This window comes from Oncorhynchus clarkii, chromosome 31, assembly GCF_045791955.1.
Source record: "Oncorhynchus clarkii lewisi isolate Uvic-CL-2024 chromosome 31, UVic_Ocla_1.0, whole genome shotgun sequence".
Classification (NCBI taxonomy): Eukaryota; Metazoa; Chordata; class Actinopteri; order Salmoniformes; family Salmonidae; genus Oncorhynchus; species Oncorhynchus clarkii.
In genome coordinates, this window is record NC_092177.1 from 30353491 (window position 1) to 30372353 (window position 18863).

At 41.0% G+C, this 18863-nt stretch overlaps 14 non-coding genes across 14 annotated transcripts; all 14 read left to right on the forward strand.

The window, feature by feature from the left end:
- The first annotated feature begins 1874 nt into the window (after positions 1 to 1874).
- trnaa-agc (transfer RNA alanine (anticodon AGC)) lies at positions 1875 to 1947 on the forward strand. The gene has a single exon. It is a non-coding gene; the product is annotated as a tRNA-Ala (tRNA).
- Positions 1948 to 3975: 2028 nt separating this feature from the next.
- Positions 3976 to 4048, forward strand: trnaa-agc (transfer RNA alanine (anticodon AGC)). Its single transcript has one exon. It is a non-coding gene; the product is annotated as a tRNA-Ala (tRNA).
- A 2035-nt stretch (positions 4049 to 6083) lies between these two features.
- On the forward strand, positions 6084 to 6156 carry trnaa-agc (transfer RNA alanine (anticodon AGC)). Its single transcript has one exon. It is a non-coding gene; the product is annotated as a tRNA-Ala (tRNA).
- Positions 6157 to 6395: 239 nt separating this feature from the next.
- On the forward strand, positions 6396 to 6468 carry trnaa-agc (transfer RNA alanine (anticodon AGC)). Its single transcript has one exon. It is a non-coding gene; the product is annotated as a tRNA-Ala (tRNA).
- A 2032-nt stretch (positions 6469 to 8500) lies between these two features.
- Positions 8501 to 8573, forward strand: trnaa-agc (transfer RNA alanine (anticodon AGC)). The gene has a single exon. It is a non-coding gene; the product is annotated as a tRNA-Ala (tRNA).
- A 239-nt stretch (positions 8574 to 8812) lies between these two features.
- Positions 8813 to 8885, forward strand: trnaa-agc (transfer RNA alanine (anticodon AGC)). Its single transcript has one exon. It is a non-coding gene; the product is annotated as a tRNA-Ala (tRNA).
- A 2032-nt stretch (positions 8886 to 10917) lies between these two features.
- Positions 10918 to 10990, forward strand: trnaa-agc (transfer RNA alanine (anticodon AGC)). The gene has a single exon. It is a non-coding gene; the product is annotated as a tRNA-Ala (tRNA).
- Positions 10991 to 11229: 239 nt separating this feature from the next.
- Positions 11230 to 11302, forward strand: trnaa-agc (transfer RNA alanine (anticodon AGC)). The gene has a single exon. It is a non-coding gene; the product is annotated as a tRNA-Ala (tRNA).
- A 2032-nt stretch (positions 11303 to 13334) lies between these two features.
- On the forward strand, positions 13335 to 13407 carry trnaa-agc (transfer RNA alanine (anticodon AGC)). The gene has a single exon. It is a non-coding gene; the product is annotated as a tRNA-Ala (tRNA).
- A 239-nt stretch (positions 13408 to 13646) lies between these two features.
- Positions 13647 to 13719, forward strand: trnaa-agc (transfer RNA alanine (anticodon AGC)). The gene has a single exon. It is a non-coding gene; the product is annotated as a tRNA-Ala (tRNA).
- A 2031-nt stretch (positions 13720 to 15750) lies between these two features.
- trnaa-agc (transfer RNA alanine (anticodon AGC)) lies at positions 15751 to 15823 on the forward strand. Its single transcript has one exon. It is a non-coding gene; the product is annotated as a tRNA-Ala (tRNA).
- A 239-nt stretch (positions 15824 to 16062) lies between these two features.
- trnaa-agc (transfer RNA alanine (anticodon AGC)) lies at positions 16063 to 16135 on the forward strand. Its single transcript has one exon. It is a non-coding gene; the product is annotated as a tRNA-Ala (tRNA).
- Positions 16136 to 18241: 2106 nt separating this feature from the next.
- trnaa-agc (transfer RNA alanine (anticodon AGC)) lies at positions 18242 to 18314 on the forward strand. Its single transcript has one exon. It is a non-coding gene; the product is annotated as a tRNA-Ala (tRNA).
- Positions 18315 to 18553: 239 nt separating this feature from the next.
- trnaa-agc (transfer RNA alanine (anticodon AGC)) lies at positions 18554 to 18626 on the forward strand. Its single transcript has one exon. It is a non-coding gene; the product is annotated as a tRNA-Ala (tRNA).
- Positions 18627 to 18863: the final 237 nt, after the last annotated feature.

The following is an 18863-nucleotide window of genomic DNA, read 5'->3' on the forward strand; positions in this document are numbered from 1 at the left end:
CAGTGGGAAATACGTAGAGTGTGGTGGCGAGTTGAAATATTGATTCAAAATAGACCAAACAGTAGACGACGCTATCGTGGCTGTTCATAATATATTAGGCTAAGTACTGTTTTATACTCTGCACTTTCAATTGTTGTGAGTTCATGACGTATTTCCCATGTAGTGTTTTAATAGGATAATTTAGGGACAGTTCAAAAATTACTGGGTGAGTGGGGGCTTGTAGCTCTCAAACTCTAGGGGTGTTTTTCCAAACATACTACCATGCTCCACACTCATGCTCCGATTGTATTCTCCACTCCGTTCTCTTGAGTACGTTTTTGTGTGGACGCGAGTGAGGAGAATGCATAAAGCAATACATTTAAGAAGCACTCGCACTCCCCCTACTGTATTACCTCACGCTTCACAGCCCCATTCACTGAACCTCCTTCCAGCCAGGACAATGGCAACAATAGACGAATCAAGATATACACAAAGCAAACGTTTGACGTCACAATTATCAGCTAGATATGTGAATCGTAACAATTTAGCTAGCCAGATAGCTAAACAGGACAAAAATGACCTAAAACGAATAATATGTAAGATAGATGTCAATTCTTCATGGTTACATTAGCTAGCTAACAATGCTTTGTTGCTATCTGGCTAGTTAACAGTACTAGTAGCTAGCCAGTCAGCCCTATTGACTAATTATGGGCTTGCGATCTAAGGTACTTAGGCAGGTAACGTTAAACATGCCGAACAATACCAAATTACTCATGAACCATTAAGAGGGATCCCCATTTAAGTGATTTATTAAAAGGTAAAACAAAAAGAGCAGGAGTCATACATATATTTCTATCTCTATATTTATACATATTGAAAATAATTGGTATGTAGCACAGTTCTCTAGCACATACAAGTGCAAGCTAAGTATCTGAAGTGAACTGCCTTACTGCCTCAACTCCTCTCTAACTACAGACTCCATCACTCTCCATCTTATTATTATCATCTGAAGCTTTGGAAGCCATCGGCCAAGTATGTACCAGATCACCTTGAGTTTATTTGAGTTTTTAAAGCTACTTTGAGATTCTGTGTGTAATGAAAAGTGCTATATAGAATAAATCATAATTATTATTATTTATCCTACAGGGGAGGAGGAGCCCTTGTCATAATGGCTTTGCGATATGATGGACAGCCTTCTGTTTGCTACTAAACAGGTCCTAATATCTTAGTCTGTGTGCCAGTTCATTCTCTCTTTTGACTTTGTTGTGGCAAGCAGAAACACACTGGAATTTAGGAAATCCCACCAAACCACCGAATTATTACTTCAATTAAAGGGACAAATTATGTGGTCGCTTGGGGTAATGCAAAAATCCCCTTTGGTTATCACATGTAGGCACATGTGTAGTTTATGAGACAGATCTTTGATTTAGTAGCTGTTCATTTGTTAGTAAATGTTGGGAGCTGTGACTCTTATTTATTCTACTGGAAGGCTGTCCTCTCCTCTGCTTACAGTAGAAAGGCCTTGGAGCGATCCACTGAGACGCAGTGAGCATAAGCACGACAAAAGACAGGAAAACAGTGACCATGTTTCGGGCGACTAACATGCATTTCCCCACGATCAACTGATCCTAATGTTATTCCACAGACAGCCAGCAGGGGGAACTCCAGACTCGCAGGTTTTTCTGCTATCATACACCCAAAACTCACTAACCCAACAATACAACTATTTCCACCACTGGGCTTACTGCAGTCACTACTTCCACCTTTACTGAACTACCATGAAAAATACTTTTAGACAGCTGAAGCAAGCATACTTTTTAAAAAGTATCCTTACTTATGGACGAGGGATTTGGCAGTGTGGTCATTGAGATTTCATACTTCTTGTTGGCTGCACAGGGGGATTAGCTCAAATGGTAGAGCGCTCGCTTAGCATGCGAGAGGTAGCGGGATCGATGCCCGCATCCTCCAACTATTTAGTTTGGTTCAATCAGCACACGTTGTTGTAGCTCTGGACTGATTTAACTAATCGAAGGATTAGTTAACAAATTGAATCAAGCGTGCTTGTCTGGCTCTAAAATGTGAATGTGTGTTGCTGGGGCAACCTGAGGACTGCAGTTGGGAAACACCAGTGGAAGGTAGAGTGTGGTGGCGAGTTGAAATATTGATTCAAAATAGACCAAATAGTAGACGACGCTATCGTGGCTGTTAATAATATATTAGGCTAAGTACTGTTTTATACTCTGCACTTTCAATTGTTGTGAGTTCATGACGTATTTCCCATGTAGTGTTTTAATAGGATAATTTAGGGACAGTTCAAAAATTACTGGGTGAGTGGGGGCTTGTAGCTCTCAAACTCTAGGGGTGTTTTTCCAAACATACTACCATGCTCCACACTCATGCTCCGATTGTATTCTCCACTCCGTTCTCTTGAGTACGTTTTTGTGTGGACGCGAGTGAGGAGAATGCATAAAGCAATACATTTAAGAAGCACTCGCACTCCCCCTACTGTATTACCTCACGCTTCACAGCCCCATTCACTGAACCTCCTTCCAGCCAGGACAATGGCAACAATAGACGAATCAAGATATACACAAAGCAAACGTTTGACGTCACAATTATCAGCTAGATATGTGAATCGTAACAATTTAGCTAGCCAGATAGCTAAACAGGACAAAAATGACCTAAAACGAATAATATGTAAGATAGATGTCAATTCTTCATGGTTACATTAGCTAGCTAACAATGCTTTGTTGCTATCTGGCTAGTTAACAGTACTAGTAGCTAGCCAGTCAGCCCTATTGACTAATTATGGGCTTGCGATCTAAGGTACTTAGGCAGGTAACGTTAAACATGCCGAACAATACCAAATTACTCATGAACCATTAAGAGGGATCCCCATTTAAGTGATTTATTAAAAGGTAAAACAAAAAGAGCAGGAGTCATACATATATTTCTATCTCTATATTTATACATATTGAAAATAATTGGTATGTAGCACAGTTCTCTAGCACATACAAGTGCAAGCTAAGTATCTGAAGTGAACTGCCTTACTGCCTCAACTCCTCTCTAACTACAGACTCCATCACTCTCCATCTTATTATTATCATCTGAAGCTTTGGAAGCCATCGGCCAAGTATGTACCAGATCACCTTGAGTTTATTTGAGTTTTTAAAGCTACTTTGAGATTCTGTGTGTAATGAAAAGTGCTATATAGAATAAATCATAATTATTATTATTTATCCTACAGGGGAGGAGGAGCCCTTGTCATAATGGCTTTGCGATATGATGGACAGCCTTCTTTTTGCTACTAAACAGGTCCTAATATCTTAGTCTGTGTGCCAGTTCATTCTCTCTTTTGACTTTGTTGTGGCAAGCAGAAACACACTGGAATTTAGGAAATCCCACCAAACCACCGAATTATTACTTCAATTAAAGGGACAAATTATGTGGTCGCTTGGGGTAATGCAAAAATCCCCTTTGGTTATCACATGTAGGCACATGTGTAGTTTATGAGACAGATCTTTGATTTAGTAGCTGTTCATTTGTTAGTAAATGTTGGGAGCTGTGACTCTTATTTATTCTACTGGAAGGCTGTCCTCTCCTCTGCTTACAGTAGAAAGGCCTTGGAGCGATCCACTGAGACGCAGTGAGCATAAGCACGACAAAAGACAGGAAAACAGTGACCATGTTTCGGGCGACTAACATGCATTTCCCCACGATCAACTGATCCTAATGTTATTCCACAGACAGCCAGCAGGGGGAACTCCAGACTCGCAGGTTTTTCTGCTATCATACACCCAAAACTCACTAACCCAACAATACAACTATTTCCACCACTGGGCTTACTGCAGTCACTACTTCCACCTTTACTGAACTACCATGAAAAATACTTTTAGACAGCTGAAGCAAGCATACTTTTTAAAAAGTATCCTTACTTATGGACGAGGGATTTGGCAGTGTGGTCATTGAGATTTCATACTTCTTGTTGGATGCACAGGGGGATTAGCTCAAATGGTAGAGCGCTCGCTTAGCATGCGAGAGGTAGCGGGATCGATGCCCGCATCCTCCAACTATTTAGTTTGGTTCAATCAGCACACGTTGTTGTAGCTCTGGACTGATTTAACTAATCGAAGGATTAGTTAACAAATTGAATCAAGCGTGCTTGTCTGGCTCTAAAATGTGAATGTGTGTTGCTGGGGCAACCTGAGGACTGCAGTTGGGAAACACCAGTGGGAAATACGTAGAGTGTGGTGGCGAGTTGAAATATTGATTCAAAATAGACCAAACAGTAGACGACGCTATCGTGGCTGTTGTTCATAATATATTAGGCTAAGTACTGTTTTATACTCTGCACTTTCAATTGTTGTGAGTTCATGACGTATTTCCCATGTAGTGTTTTAATAGGATAATTTAGGGACAGTTCAAAAATTACTGGGTGAGTGGGGGCTTGTAGCTCTCAAACTCTAGGGGTGTTTTTCCAAACATACTACCATGCTCCACACTCATGCTCCGATTGTATTCTCCACTCCGTTCTCTTGAGTACGTTTTTGTGTGGACGCGAGTGAGGAGAATGCATAAAGCAATACATTTAAGAAGCACTCGCACTCCCCCTACTGTATTACCTCACGCTTCACAGCCCCATTCACTGAACCTCCTTCCAGCCAGGACAATGGCAACAATAGACGAATCAAGATATACACAAAGCAAACGTTTGACGTCACAATTATCAGCTAGATATGTGAATCGTAACAATTTAGCTAGCCAGATAGCTAAACAGGACAAAAATGACCTAAAACGAATAATATGTAAGATAGATGTCAATTCTTCATGGTTACATTAGCTAGCTAACAATGCTTTGTTGCTATCTGGCTAGTTAACAGTACTAGTAGCTAGCCAGTCAGCCCTATTGACTAATTATGGGCTTGCGATCTAAGGTACTTAGGCAGGTAACGTTAAACATGCCGAACAATACCAAATTACTCATGAACCATTAAGAGGGATCCCCATTTAAGTGATTTATTAAAAGGTAAAACAAAAAGAGCAGGAGTCATACATATATTTCTATCTCTATATTTATACATATTGAAAATAATTGGTATGTAGCACAGTTCTCTAGCACATACAAGTGCAAGCTAAGTATCTGAAGTGAACTGCCTTACTGCCTCAACTCCTCTCTAACTACAGACTCCATCACTCTCCATCTTATTATTATCATCTGAAGCTTTGGAAGCCATCGGCCAAGTATGTACCAGATCACCTTGAGTTTATTTGAGTTTTTAAAGCTACTTTGAGATTCTGTGTGTAATGAAAAGTGCTATATAGAATAAATCATAATTATTATTATTTATCCTACAGGGGAGGAGGAGCCCTTGTCATAATGGCTTTGCGATATGATGGACAGCCTTCTTTTTGCTACTAAACAGGTCCTAATATCTTAGTCTGTGTGCCAGTTCATTCTCTCTTTTGACTTTGTTGTGGCAAGCAGAAACACACTGGAATTTAGGAAATCCCACCAAACCACCGAATTATTACTTCAATTAAAGGGACAAATTATGTGGTCGCTTGGGGTAATGCAAAAATCCCCTTTGGTTATCACATGTAGGCACATGTGTAGTTTATGAGACAGATCTTTGATTTAGTAGCTGTTCATTTGTTAGTAAATGTTGGGAGCTGTGACTCTTATTTATTCTACTGGAAGGCTGTCCTCTCCTCTGCTTACAGTAGAAAGGCCTTGGAGCGATCCACTGAGACGCAGTGAGCATAAGCACGACAAAAGACAGGAAAACAGTGACCATGTTTCGGGCGACTAACATGCATTTCCCCACGATCAACTGATCCTAATGTTATTCCACAGACAGCCAGCAGGGGGAACTCCAGACTCGCAGGTTTTTCTGCTATCATACACCCAAAACTCACTAACCCAACAATACAACTATTTCCACCACTGGGCTTACTGCAGTCACTACTTCCACCTTTACTGAACTACCATGAAAAATACTTTTAGACAGCTGAAGCAAGCATACTTTTTAAAAAGTATCCTTACTTATGGACGAGGGATTTGGCAGTGTGGTCATTGAGATTTCATACTTCTTGTTGGATGCACAGGGGGATTAGCTCAAATGGTAGAGCGCTCGCTTAGCATGCGAGAGGTAGCGGGATCGATGCCCGCATCCTCCAACTATTTAGTTTGGTTCAATCAGCACACATTGTTGTTGTAGCTCTGGATACTAACCCAACAATACAACTATTTCCACCACTGGGCTTACTCCTATCACTACTTCAACCTTTACTGAACTACCATGAAAAATACTTTTAGACAGCTGAAGCAAGCATACTTGTTAAAAAGTATCCTTTCTTATGGACGAGGGATTTGGCAGTGCGGTCATTGAGATTTCATACTTCTTGTTGGAGGCACAGGGGGATTAGCTCAAATGGTAGAGCGCTCGCTTAGCATGCGAGAGGTAGCGGGATCGATGCCCGCATCCTCCAACTATTTAGTTTGGTTCAATCAGCACACGTTGTTGTAGCTCTGGACTGATTTAACTAATCGAAGGATTAGTTAACAAATTGAATCAAGCGTGCTTGTCTGGCTCTAAAATGTGAATGTGTGTTGCTGGGGCAACCTGAGGACTGCAGTTGGGAAACACCAGTGGGAAATACGTAGAGTGTGGTGGCGAGTTGAAATATTGATTCAAAATAGACCAAACAGTAGACGACGCTATCGTGGCTGTTCATAATATATTAGGCTAAGTACTGTTTTATACTCTGCACTTTCAATTGTTGTGAGTTCATGACGTATTTCCCATGTAGTGTTTTAATAGGATAATTTAGGGACAGTTCAAAAATTACTGGGTGAGTGGGGGCTTGTAGCTCTCAAACTCTAGGGGTGTTTTTCCAAACATACTACCATGCTCCACACTCATGCTCCGATTGTATTCTCCACTCCGTTCTCTTGAGTACGTTTTTGTGTGGACGCGAGTGAGGAGAATGCATAAAGCAATACATTTAAGAAGCACTCGCACTCCCCCTACTGTATTACCTCACGCTTCACAGCCCCATTCACTGAACCTCCTTCCAGCCAGGACAATGGCAACAATAGACGAATCAAGATATACACAAAGCAAACGTTTGACGTCACAATTATCAGCTAGATATGTGAATCGTAACAATTTAGCTAGCCAGATAGCTAAACAGGACAAAAATGACCTAAAACGAATAATATGTAAGATAGATGTCAATTCTTCATGGTTACATTAGCTAGCTAACAATGCTTTGTTGCTATCTGGCTAGTTAACAGTACTAGTAGCTAGCCAGTCAGCCCTATTGACTAATTATGGGCTTGCGATCTAAGGTACTTAGGCAGGTAACGTTAAACATGCCGAACAATACCAAATTACTCATGAACCATTAAGAGGGATCCCCATTTAAGTGATTTATTAAAAGGTAAAACAAAAAGAGCAGGAGTCATACATATATTTCTATCTCTATATTTATACATATTGAAAATAATTGGTATGTAGCACAGTTCTCTAGCACATACAAGTGCAAGCTAAGTATCTGAAGTGAACTGCCTTACTGCCTCAACTCCTCTCTAACTACAGACTCCATCACTCTCCATCTTATTATTATCATCTGAAGCTTTGGAAGCCATCGGCCAAGTATGTACCAGATCACCTTGAGTTTATTTGAGTTTTTAAAGCTACTTTGAGATTCTGTGTGTAATGAAAAGTGCTATATAGAATAAATCATAATTATTATTATTTATCCTACAGGGGAGGAGGAGCCCTTGTCATAATGGCTTTGCGATATGATGGACAGCCTTCTGTTTGCTACTAAACAGGTCCTAATATCTTAGTCTGTGTGCCAGTTCATTCTCTCTTTTGACTTTGTTGTGGCAAGCAGAAACACACTGGAATTTAGGAAATCCCACCAAACCACCGAATTATTACTTCAATTAAAGGGACAAATTATGTGGTCGCTTGGGGTAATGCAAAAATCCCCTTTGGTTATCACATGTAGGCACATGTGTAGTTTATGAGACAGATCTTTGATTTAGTAGCTGTTCATTTGTTAGTAAATGTTGGGAGCTGTGACTCTTATTTATTCTACTGGAAGGCTGTCCTCTCCTCTGCTTACAGTAGAAAGGCCTTGGAGCGATCCACTGAGACGCAGTGAGCATAAGCACGACAAAAGACAGGAAAACAGTGACCATGTTTCGGGCGACTAACATGCATTTCCCCACGATCAACTGATCCTAATGTTATTCCACAGACAGCCAGCAGGGGGAACTCCAGACTCGCAGGTTTTTCTGCTATCATACACCCAAAACTCACTAACCCAACAATACAACTATTTCCACCACTGGGCTTACTGCAGTCACTACTTCCACCTTTACTGAACTACCATGAAAAATACTTTTAGACAGCTGAAGCAAGCATACTTTTTAAAAAGTATCCTTACTTATGGACGAGGGATTTGGCAGTGTGGTCATTGAGATTTCATACTTCTTGTTGGATGCACAGGGGGATTAGCTCAAATGGTAGAGCGCTCGCTTAGCATGCGAGAGGTAGCGGGATCGATGCCCGCATCCTCCAACTATTTAGTTTGGTTCAATCAGCACACATTGTTGTTGTAGCTCTGGATACTAACCCAACAATACAACTATTTCCACCACTGGGCTTACTCCTATCACTACTTCAACCTTTACTGAACTACCATGAAAAATACTTTTAGACAGCTGAAGCAAGCATACTTGTTAAAAAGTATCCTTTCTTATGGACGAGGGATTTGGCAGTGCGGTCATTGAGATTTCATACTTCTTGTTGGAGGCACAGGGGGATTAGCTCAAATGGTAGAGCGCTCGCTTAGCATGCGAGAGGTAGCGGGATCGATGCCCGCATCCTCCAACTATTTAGTTTGGTTCAATCAGCACACGTTGTTGTAGCTCTGGACTGATTTAACTAATCGAAGGATTAGTTAACAAATTGAATCAAGCGTGCTTGTCTGGCTCTAAAATGTGAATGTGTGTTGCTGGGGCAACCTGAGGACTGCAGTTGGGAAACACCAGTGGGAAATACGTAGAGTGTGGTGGCGAGTTGAAATATTGATTCAAAATAGACCAAACAGTAGACGACGCTATCGTGGCTGTTCATAATATATTAGGCTAAGTACTGTTTTATACTCTGCACTTTCAATTGTTGTGAGTTCATGACGTATTTCCCATGTAGTGTTTTAATAGGATAATTTAGGGACAGTTCAAAAATTACTGGGTGAGTGGGGGCTTGTAGCTCTCAAACTCTAGGGGTGTTTTTCCAAACATACTACCATGCTCCACACTCATGCTCCGATTGTATTCTCCACTCCGTTCTCTTGAGTACGTTTTTGTGTGGACGCGAGTGAGGAGAATGCATAAAGCAATACATTTAAGAAGCACTCGCACTCCCCCTACTGTATTACCTCACGCTTCACAGCCCCATTCACTGAACCTCCTTCCAGCCAGGACAATGGCAACAATAGACGAATCAAGATATACACAAAGCAAACGTTTGACGTCACAATTATCAGCTAGATATGTGAATCGTAACAATTTAGCTAGCCAGATAGCTAAACAGGACAAAAATGACCTAAAACGAATAATATGTAAGATAGATGTCAATTCTTCATGGTTACATTAGCTAGCTAACAATGCTTTGTTGCTATCTGGCTAGTTAACAGTACTAGTAGCTAGCCAGTCAGCCCTATTGACTAATTATGGGCTTGCGATCTAAGGTACTTAGGCAGGTAACGTTAAACATGCCGAACAATACCAAATTACTCATGAACCATTAAGAGGGATCCCCATTTAAGTGATTTATTAAAAGGTAAAACAAAAAGAGCAGGAGTCATACATATATTTCTATCTCTATATTTATACATATTGAAAATAATTGGTATGTAGCACAGTTCTCTAGCACATACAAGTGCAAGCTAAGTATCTGAAGTGAACTGCCTTACTGCCTCAACTCCTCTCTAACTACAGACTCCATCACTCTCCATCTTATTATTATCATCTGAAGCTTTGGAAGCCATCGGCCAAGTATGTACCAGATCACCTTGAGTTTATTTGAGTTTTTAAAGCTACTTTGAGATTCTGTGTGTAATGAAAAGTGCTATATAGAATAAATCATAATTATTATTATTTATCCTACAGGGGAGGAGGAGCCCTTGTCATAATGGCTTTGCGATATGATGGACAGCCTTCTTTTTGCTACTAAACAGGTCCTAATATCTTAGTCTGTGTGCCAGTTCATTCTCTCTTTTGACTTTGTTGTGGCAAGCAGAAACACACTGGAATTTAGGAAATCCCACCAAACCACCGAATTATTACTTCAATTAAAGGGACAAATTATGTGGTCGCTTGGGGTAATGCAAAAATCCCCTTTGGTTATCACATGTAGGCACATGTGTAGTTTATGAGACAGATCTTTGATTTAGTAGCTGTTCATTTGTTAGTAAATGTTGGGAGCTGTGACTCTTATTTATTCTACTGGAAGGCTGTCCTCTCCTCTGCTTACAGTAGAAAGGCCTTGGAGCGATCCACTGAGACGCAGTGAGCATAAGCACGACAAAAGACAGGAAAACAGTGACCATGTTTCGGGCGACTAACATGCATTTCCCCACGATCAACTGATCCTAATGTTATTCCACAGACAGCCAGCAGGGGGAACTCCAGACTCGCAGGTTTTTCTGCTATCATACACCCAAAACTCACTAACCCAACAATACAACTATTTCCACCACTGGGCTTACTGCAGTCACTACTTCCACCTTTACTGAACTACCATGAAAAATACTTTTAGACAGCTGAAGCAAGCATACTTTTTAAAAAGTATCCTTACTTATGGACGAGGGATTTGGCAGTGTGGTCATTGAGATTTCATACTTCTTGTTGGATGCACAGGGGGATTAGCTCAAATGGTAGAGCGCTCGCTTAGCATGCGAGAGGTAGCGGGATCGATGCCCGCATCCTCCAACTATTTAGTTTGGTTCAATCAGCACACATTGTTGTTGTAGCTCTGGATACTAACCCAACAATACAACTATTTCCACCACTGGGCTTACTCCTATCACTACTTCAACCTTTACTGAACTACCATGAAAAATACTTTTAGACAGCTGAAGCAAGCATACTTGTTAAAAAGTATCCTTTCTTATGGACGAGGGATTTGGCAGTGCGGTCATTGAGATTTCATACTTCTTGTTGGAGGCACAGGGGGATTAGCTCAAATGGTAGAGCGCTCGCTTAGCATGCGAGAGGTAGCGGGATCGATGCCCGCATCCTCCAACTATTTAGTTTGGTTCAATCAGCACACGTTGTTGTAGCTCTGGACTGATTTAACTAATCGAAGGATTAGTTAACAAATTGAATCAAGCGTGCTTGTCTGGCTCTAAAATGTGAATGTGTGTTGCTGGGGCAACCTGAGGACTGCAGTTGGGAAACACCAGTGGGAAATACGTAGAGTGTGGTGGCGAGTTGAAATATTGATTCAAAATAGACCAAACAGTAGACGACGCTATCGTGGCTGTTCATAATATATTAGGCTAAGTACTGTTTTATACTCTGCACTTTCAATTGTTGTGAGTTCATGACGTATTTCCCATGTAGTGTTTTAATAGGATAATTTAGGGACAGTTCAAAAATTACTGGGTGAGTGGGGGCTTGTAGCTCTCAAACTCTAGGGGTGTTTTTCCAAACATACTACCATGCTCCACACTCATGCTCCGATTGTATTCTCCACTCCGTTCTCTTGAGTACGTTTTTGTGTGGACGCGAGTGAGGAGAATGCATAAAGCAATACATTTAAGAAGCACTCGCACTCCCCCTACTGTATTACCTCACGCTTCACAGCCCCATTCACTGAACCTCCTTCCAGCCAGGACAATGGCAACAATAGACGAATCAAGATATACACAAAGCAAACGTTTGACGTCACAATTATCAGCTAGATATGTGAATCGTAACAATTTAGCTAGCCAGATAGCTAAACAGGACAAAAATGACCTAAAACGAATAATATGTAAGATAGATGTCAATTCTTCATGGTTACATTAGCTAGCTAACAATGCTTTGTTGCTATCTGGCTAGTTAACAGTACTAGTAGCTAGCCAGTCAGCCCTATTGACTAATTATGGGCTTGCGATCTAAGGTACTTAGGCAGGTAACGTTAAACATGCCGAACAATACCAAATTACTCATGAACCATTAAGAGGGATCCCCATTTAAGTGATTTATTAAAAGGTAAAACAAAAAGAGCAGGAGTCATACATATATTTCTATCTCTATATTTATACATATTGAAAATAATTGGTATGTAGCACAGTTCTCTAGCACATACAAGTGCAAGCTAAGTATCTGAAGTGAACTGCCTTACTGCCTCAACTCCTCTCTAACTACAGACTCCATCACTCTCCATCTTATTATTATCATCTGAAGCTTTGGAAGCCATCGGCCAAGTATGTACCAGATCACCTTGAGTTTATTTGAGTTTTTAAAGCTACTTTGAGATTCTGTGTGTAATGAAAAGTGCTATATAGAATAAATCATAATTATTATTATTTATCCTACAGGGGAGGAGGAGCCCTTGTCATAATGGCTTTGCGATATGATGGACAGCCTTCTTTTTGCTACTAAACAGGTCCTAATATCTTAGTCTGTGTGCCAGTTCATTCTCTCTTTTGACTTTGTTGTGGCAAGCAGAAACACACTGGAATTTAGGAAATCCCACCAAACCACCGAATTATTACTTCAATTAAAGGGACAAATTATGTGGTCGCTTGGGGTAATGCAAAAATCCCCTTTGGTTATCACATGTAGGCACATGTGTAGTTTATGAGACAGATCTTTGATTTAGTAGCTGTTCATTTGTTAGTAAATGTTGGGAGCTGTGACTCTTATTTATTCTACTGGAAGGCTGTCCTCTCCTCTGCTTACAGTAGAAAGGCCTTGGAGCGATCCACTGAGACGCAGTGAGCATAAGCACGACAAAAGACAGGAAAACAGTGACCATGTTTCGGGCGACTAACATGCATTTCCCCACGATCAACTGATCCTAATGTTATTCCACAGACAGCCAGCAGGGGGAACTCCAGACTCGCAGGTTTTTCTGCTATCATACACCCAAAACTCACTAACCCAACAATACAACTATTTCCACCACTGGGCTTACTGCAGTCACTACTTCCACCTTTACTGAACTACCATGAAAAATACTTTTAGACAGCTGAAGCAAGCATACTTTTTAAAAAGTATCCTTACTTATGGACGAGGGATTTGGCAGTGTGGTCATTGAGATTTCATACTTCTTGTTGGATGCACAGGGGGATTAGCTCAAATGGTAGAGCGCTCGCTTAGCATGCGAGAGGTAGCGGGATCGATGCCCGCATCCTCCAACTATTTAGTTTGGTTCAATCAGCACACATTGTTGTTGTAGCTCTGGATACTAACCCAACAATACAACTATTTCCACCACTGGGCTTACTCCTATCACTACTTCAACCTTTACTGAACTACCATGAAAAATACTTTTAGACAGCTGAAGCAAGCATACTTGTTAAAAAGTATCCTTTCTTATGGACGAGGGATTTGGCAGTGCGGTCATTGAGATTTCATACTTCTTGTTGGAGGCACAGGGGGATTAGCTCAAATGGTAGAGCGCTCGCTTAGCATGCGAGAGGTAGCGGGATCGATGCCCGCATCCTCCAACTATTTAGTTTGGTTCAATCAGCACACGTTGTTGTAGCTCTGGACTGATTTAACTAATCGAAGGATTAGTTAACAAATTGAATCAAGCGTGCTTGTCTGGCTCTAAAATGTGAATGTGTGTTGCTGGGGCAACCTGAGGACTGCAGTTGGGAAACACCAGTGGGAAATACGTAGAGTGTGGTGGCGAGTTGAAATATTGATTCAAAATAGACCAAACAGTAGACGACGCTATCGTGGCTGTTCATAATATATTAGGCTAAGTACTGTTTTATACTCTGCACTTTCAATTGTTGTGAGTTCATGACGTATTTCCCATGTAGTGTTTTAATAGGATAATTTAGGGACAGTTCAAAAATTACTGGGTGAGTGGGGGCTTGTAGCTCTCAAACTCTAGGGGTGTTTTTCCAAACATACTACCATGCTCCACACTCATGCTCCGATTGTATTCTCCACTCCGTTCTCTTGAGTACGTTTTTGTGTGGACGCGAGTGAGGAGAATGCATAAAGCAATACATTTAAGAAGCACTCGCCTCCCCCTACTGTATTACCTCACGCTTCACAGCCCCATTCACTGAACCTCCTTCCAGCCAGGACAATGGCAACAATAGACGAATCAAGATATACACAAAGCAAACGTTTGACGTCACAATTATCAGCTAGATATGTGAATCGTAACAATTTAGCTAGCCAGATAGCTAAACAGGACAAAAATGACCTAAAACGAATAATATGTAAGATAGATGTCAATTCTTCATGGTTACATTAGCTAGCTAACAATGCTTTGTTGCTATCTGGCTAGTTAACAGTACTAGTAGCTAGCCAGTCAGCCCTATTGACTAATTATGGGCTTGCGATCTAAGGTACTTAGGCAGGTAACGTTAAACATGCCGAACAATACCAAATTACTCATGAACCATTAAGAGGGATCCCCATTTAAGTGATTTATTAAAAGGTAAAACAAAAAGAGCAGGAGTCATACATATATTTCTATCTCTATATTTATACATATTGAAAATAATTGGTATGTAGCACAGTTCTCTAGCACATACAAGTGCAAGCTAAGTATCTGAAGTGAACTGCCTTACTGCCTCAACTCCTCTCTAACTACAGACTCCATCACTCTCCATCTTATTATTATCATCTGAAGCTTTGGAAGCCATCGGCCAAGTATGTACCAGATCACCTTGAGTTTATTTGAGTTTTTAAAGCTACTTTGAGATTCTGTGTGTAATGAAAAGTGCTATATAGAATAAATCATAATTATTATTATTTATCCTACAGGGGAGGAGGAGCCCTTGTCATAATGGCTTTGCGATATGATGGACAGCCTTCTTTTTGCTACTAAACAGGTCCTAATATCTTAGTCTGTGTGCCAGTTCATTCTCTCTTTTGACTTTGTTGTGGCAAGCAGAAACACACTGGAATTTAGGAAATCCCACCAAACCACCGAATTATTACTTCAATTAAAGGGACAAATTATGTGGTCGCTTGGGGTAATGCAAAAATCCCCTTTGGTTATCACATGTAGGCACATGTGTAGTTTATGAGACAGATCTTTGATTTAGTAGCTGTTCATTTGTTAGTAAATGTTGGGAGCTGTGACTCTTATTTATTCTACTGGAAGGCTGTCCTCTCCTCTGCTTACAGTAGAAAGGCCTTGGAGCGATCCACTGAGACGCAGTGAGCATAAGCACGACAAAAGACAGGAAAACAGTGACCATGTTTCGGGCGACTAACATGCATTTCCCCACGATCAACTGATCCTAATGTTATTCCACAGACAGCCAGCAGGGGGAACTCCAGACTCGCAGGTTTTTCTGCTATCATACACCCAAAACTCACTAACCCAACAATACAACTATTTCCACCACTGGGCTTACTGCAGTCACTACTTCCACCTTTACTGAACTACCATGAAAAATACTTTTAGACAGCTGAAGCAAGCATACTTTTTAAAAAGTATCCTTACTTATGGACGAGGGATTTGGCAGTGTGGTCATTGAGATTTCATACTTCTTGTTGGATGCACAGGGGGATTAGCTCAAATGGTAGAGCGCTCGCTTAGCATGCGAGAGGTAGCGGGATCGATGCCCGCATCCTCCAACTATTTAGTTTGGTTCAATCAGCACACATTGTTGTTGTAGCTCTGGATACTAACCCAACAATACAACTATTTCCACCACTGGGCTTACTCCTATCACTACTTCAACCTTTACTGAACTACCATGAAAAATACTTTTAGACAGCTGAAGCAAGCATACTTGTTAAAAAGTATCCTTTCTTATGGACGAGGGATTTGGCAGTGCGGTCATTGAGATTTCATACTTCTTGTTGGAGGCACAGGGGGATTAGCTCAAATGGTAGAGCGCTCGCTTAGCATGCGAGAGGTAGCGGGATCGATGCCCGCATCCTCCAACTATTTAGTTTGGTTCAATCAGCACACTCGCTTAGCATGCGAGAGGTAGCGGGATCGATGCCCGCATCCTCCAACTATTTAGTTTGGTTCAATCAGCACACGTTGTTGTAGCTCTGGACTGATTTAACTAATCGAAGGATTAGTTAACAAATTGAATCAAGCGTGCTTGTCTGGCTCTAAAATGTGAATGTGTGTTGCTGGGGCAACCTGAGGACTGCAGTTGGGAAACACCAGTGGGAAATACGTAGAGTGTGGTGGCGAGTTGAAATATTGATTCAAAATAGACCAAACAGTAGACGACGCTATCGTGGCTGTTCATAATATATTAGGCTAAGTACTGTTTTATACTCTGCACTTTCAATTGTTGTGAGTTCATGACGTATTTCCCATGTAGTGTTTTAATAGGATAATTTAGGGACAGTTCAAAAATTACTGGGTGAGTGGGGGCTTGTAGCTCTCAAACTCTAGGGGTGTTTTTCCAAACATACTACCATGCTCCACACTCATGCTCCGATTGTATTCTCCACTCCGTTCTCTTGAGTACGTTTTTGTGTGGACGCGAGTGAGGAGAATGCATAAAGCAATACATTTAAGAAGCACTCGCACTCCCCCTACTGTATTACCTCACGCTTCACAGCCCCATTCACTGAACCTCCTTCCAGCCAGGACAATGGCAACAATAGACGAATCAAGATATACACAAAGCAAACGTTTGACGTCACAATTATCAGCTAGATATGTGAATCGTAACAATTTAGCTAGCCAGATAGCTAAACAGGACAAAAATGACCTAAAACGAATAATATGTAAGATAGATGTCAATTCTTCATGGTTACATTAGCTAGCTAACAATGCTTTGTTGCTATCTGGCTAGTTAACAGTACTAGTAGCTAGCCAGTCAGCCCTATTGACTAATTATGGGCTTGCGATCTAAGGTACTTAGGCAGGTAACGTTAAACATGCCGAACAATACCAAATTACTCATGAACCATTAAGAGGGATCCCCATTTAAGTGATTTATTAAAAGGTAAAACAAAAAGAGCAGGAGTCATACATATATTTCTATCTCTATATTTATACATATTGAAAATAATTGGTATGTAGCACAGTTCTCTAGCACATACAAGTGCAAGCTAAGTATCTGAAGTGAACTGCCTTACTGCCTCAACTCCTCTCTAACTACAGACTCCATCACTCTCCATCTTATTATTATCATCTGAAGCTTTGGAAGCCATCGGCCAAGTATGTACCAGATCACCTTGAGTTTATTTGAGTTTTTAAAGCTACTTTGAGATTCTGTGTGTAATGAAAAGTGCTATATAGAATAAATCATAATTATTATTATTTATCCTACAGGGGAGGAGGAGCCCTTGTCATAATGGCTTTGCGATATGATGGACAGCCTTCTTTTTGCTACTAAACAGGTCCTAATATCTTAGTCTGTGTGCCAGTTCATTCTCTCTTTTGACTTTGTTGTGGCAAGCAGAAACACACTGGAATTTAGGAAATCCCACCAAACCACCGAATTATTACTTCAATTAAAGGGACAAATTATGTGGTCGCTTGGGGTAATGCAAAAATCCCCTTTGGTTATCACATGTAGGCACATGTGTAGTTTATGAGACAGATCTTTGATTTAGTAGCTGTTCATTTGTTAGTAAATGTTGGGAGCTGTGACTCTTATTTATTCTACTGGAAGGCTGTCCTCTCCTCTGCTTACAGTAGAAAGGCCTTGGAGCGATCCACTGAGACGCAGTGAGCATAAGCACGACAAAAGACAGGAAAACAGTGACCATGTTTCGGGCGACTAACATGCATTTCCCCACGATCAACTGATCCTAATGTTATTCCACAGACAGCCAGCAGGGGGAACTCCAGACTCGCAGGTTTTTCTGCTATCATACACCCAAAACTCACTAACCCAACAATACAACTATTTCCACCACTGGGCTTACTGCAGTCACTACTTCCACCTTTACTGAACTACCATGAAAAATACTTTTAGACAGCTGAAGCAAGCATACTTTTTAAAAAGTATCCTTACTTATGGACGAGGGATTTGGCAGTGTGGTCATTGAGATTTCATACTTCTTGTTGGATGCACAGGGGGATTAGCTCAAATGGTAGAGCGCTCGCTTAGCATGCGAGAGGTAGCGGGATCGATGCCCGCATCCTCCAACTATTTAGTTTGGTTCAATCAGCACACATTGTTGTTGTAGCTCTGGATACTAACCCAACAATACAACTATTTCCACCTTTGGGCTTACTCCTATCACTACTTCAACCTTTACTGAACTACCATGAAAAATACTTTTAGACAGCTGAAGCAAGCATACTTGTTAAAAAGTATCCTTTCTTATGGACGAGGGATTTGGCAGTGCGGTCATTGAGATTTCATACTTCTTGTTGGAGGCACAGGGGGATTAGCTCAAATGGTAGAGCGCTCGCTTAGCATGCGAGAGGTAGCGGGATCGATGCCCGCATCCTCCAACTATTTAGTTTGGTTCAATCAGCACACGTTGTTGTAGCTCTGGACTGATTTAACTAATCGAAGGATTAGTTAACAAATTGAATCAAGCGTGCTTGTCTGGCTCTAAAATGTGAATGTGTGTTGCTGGGGCAACCTGAGGACTGCAGTTGGGAAACACCAGTGGGAAATACGTAGAGTGTGGTGGCGAGTTGAAATATTGATTCAAAATAGACCAAACAGTAGACGACGCTATCGTG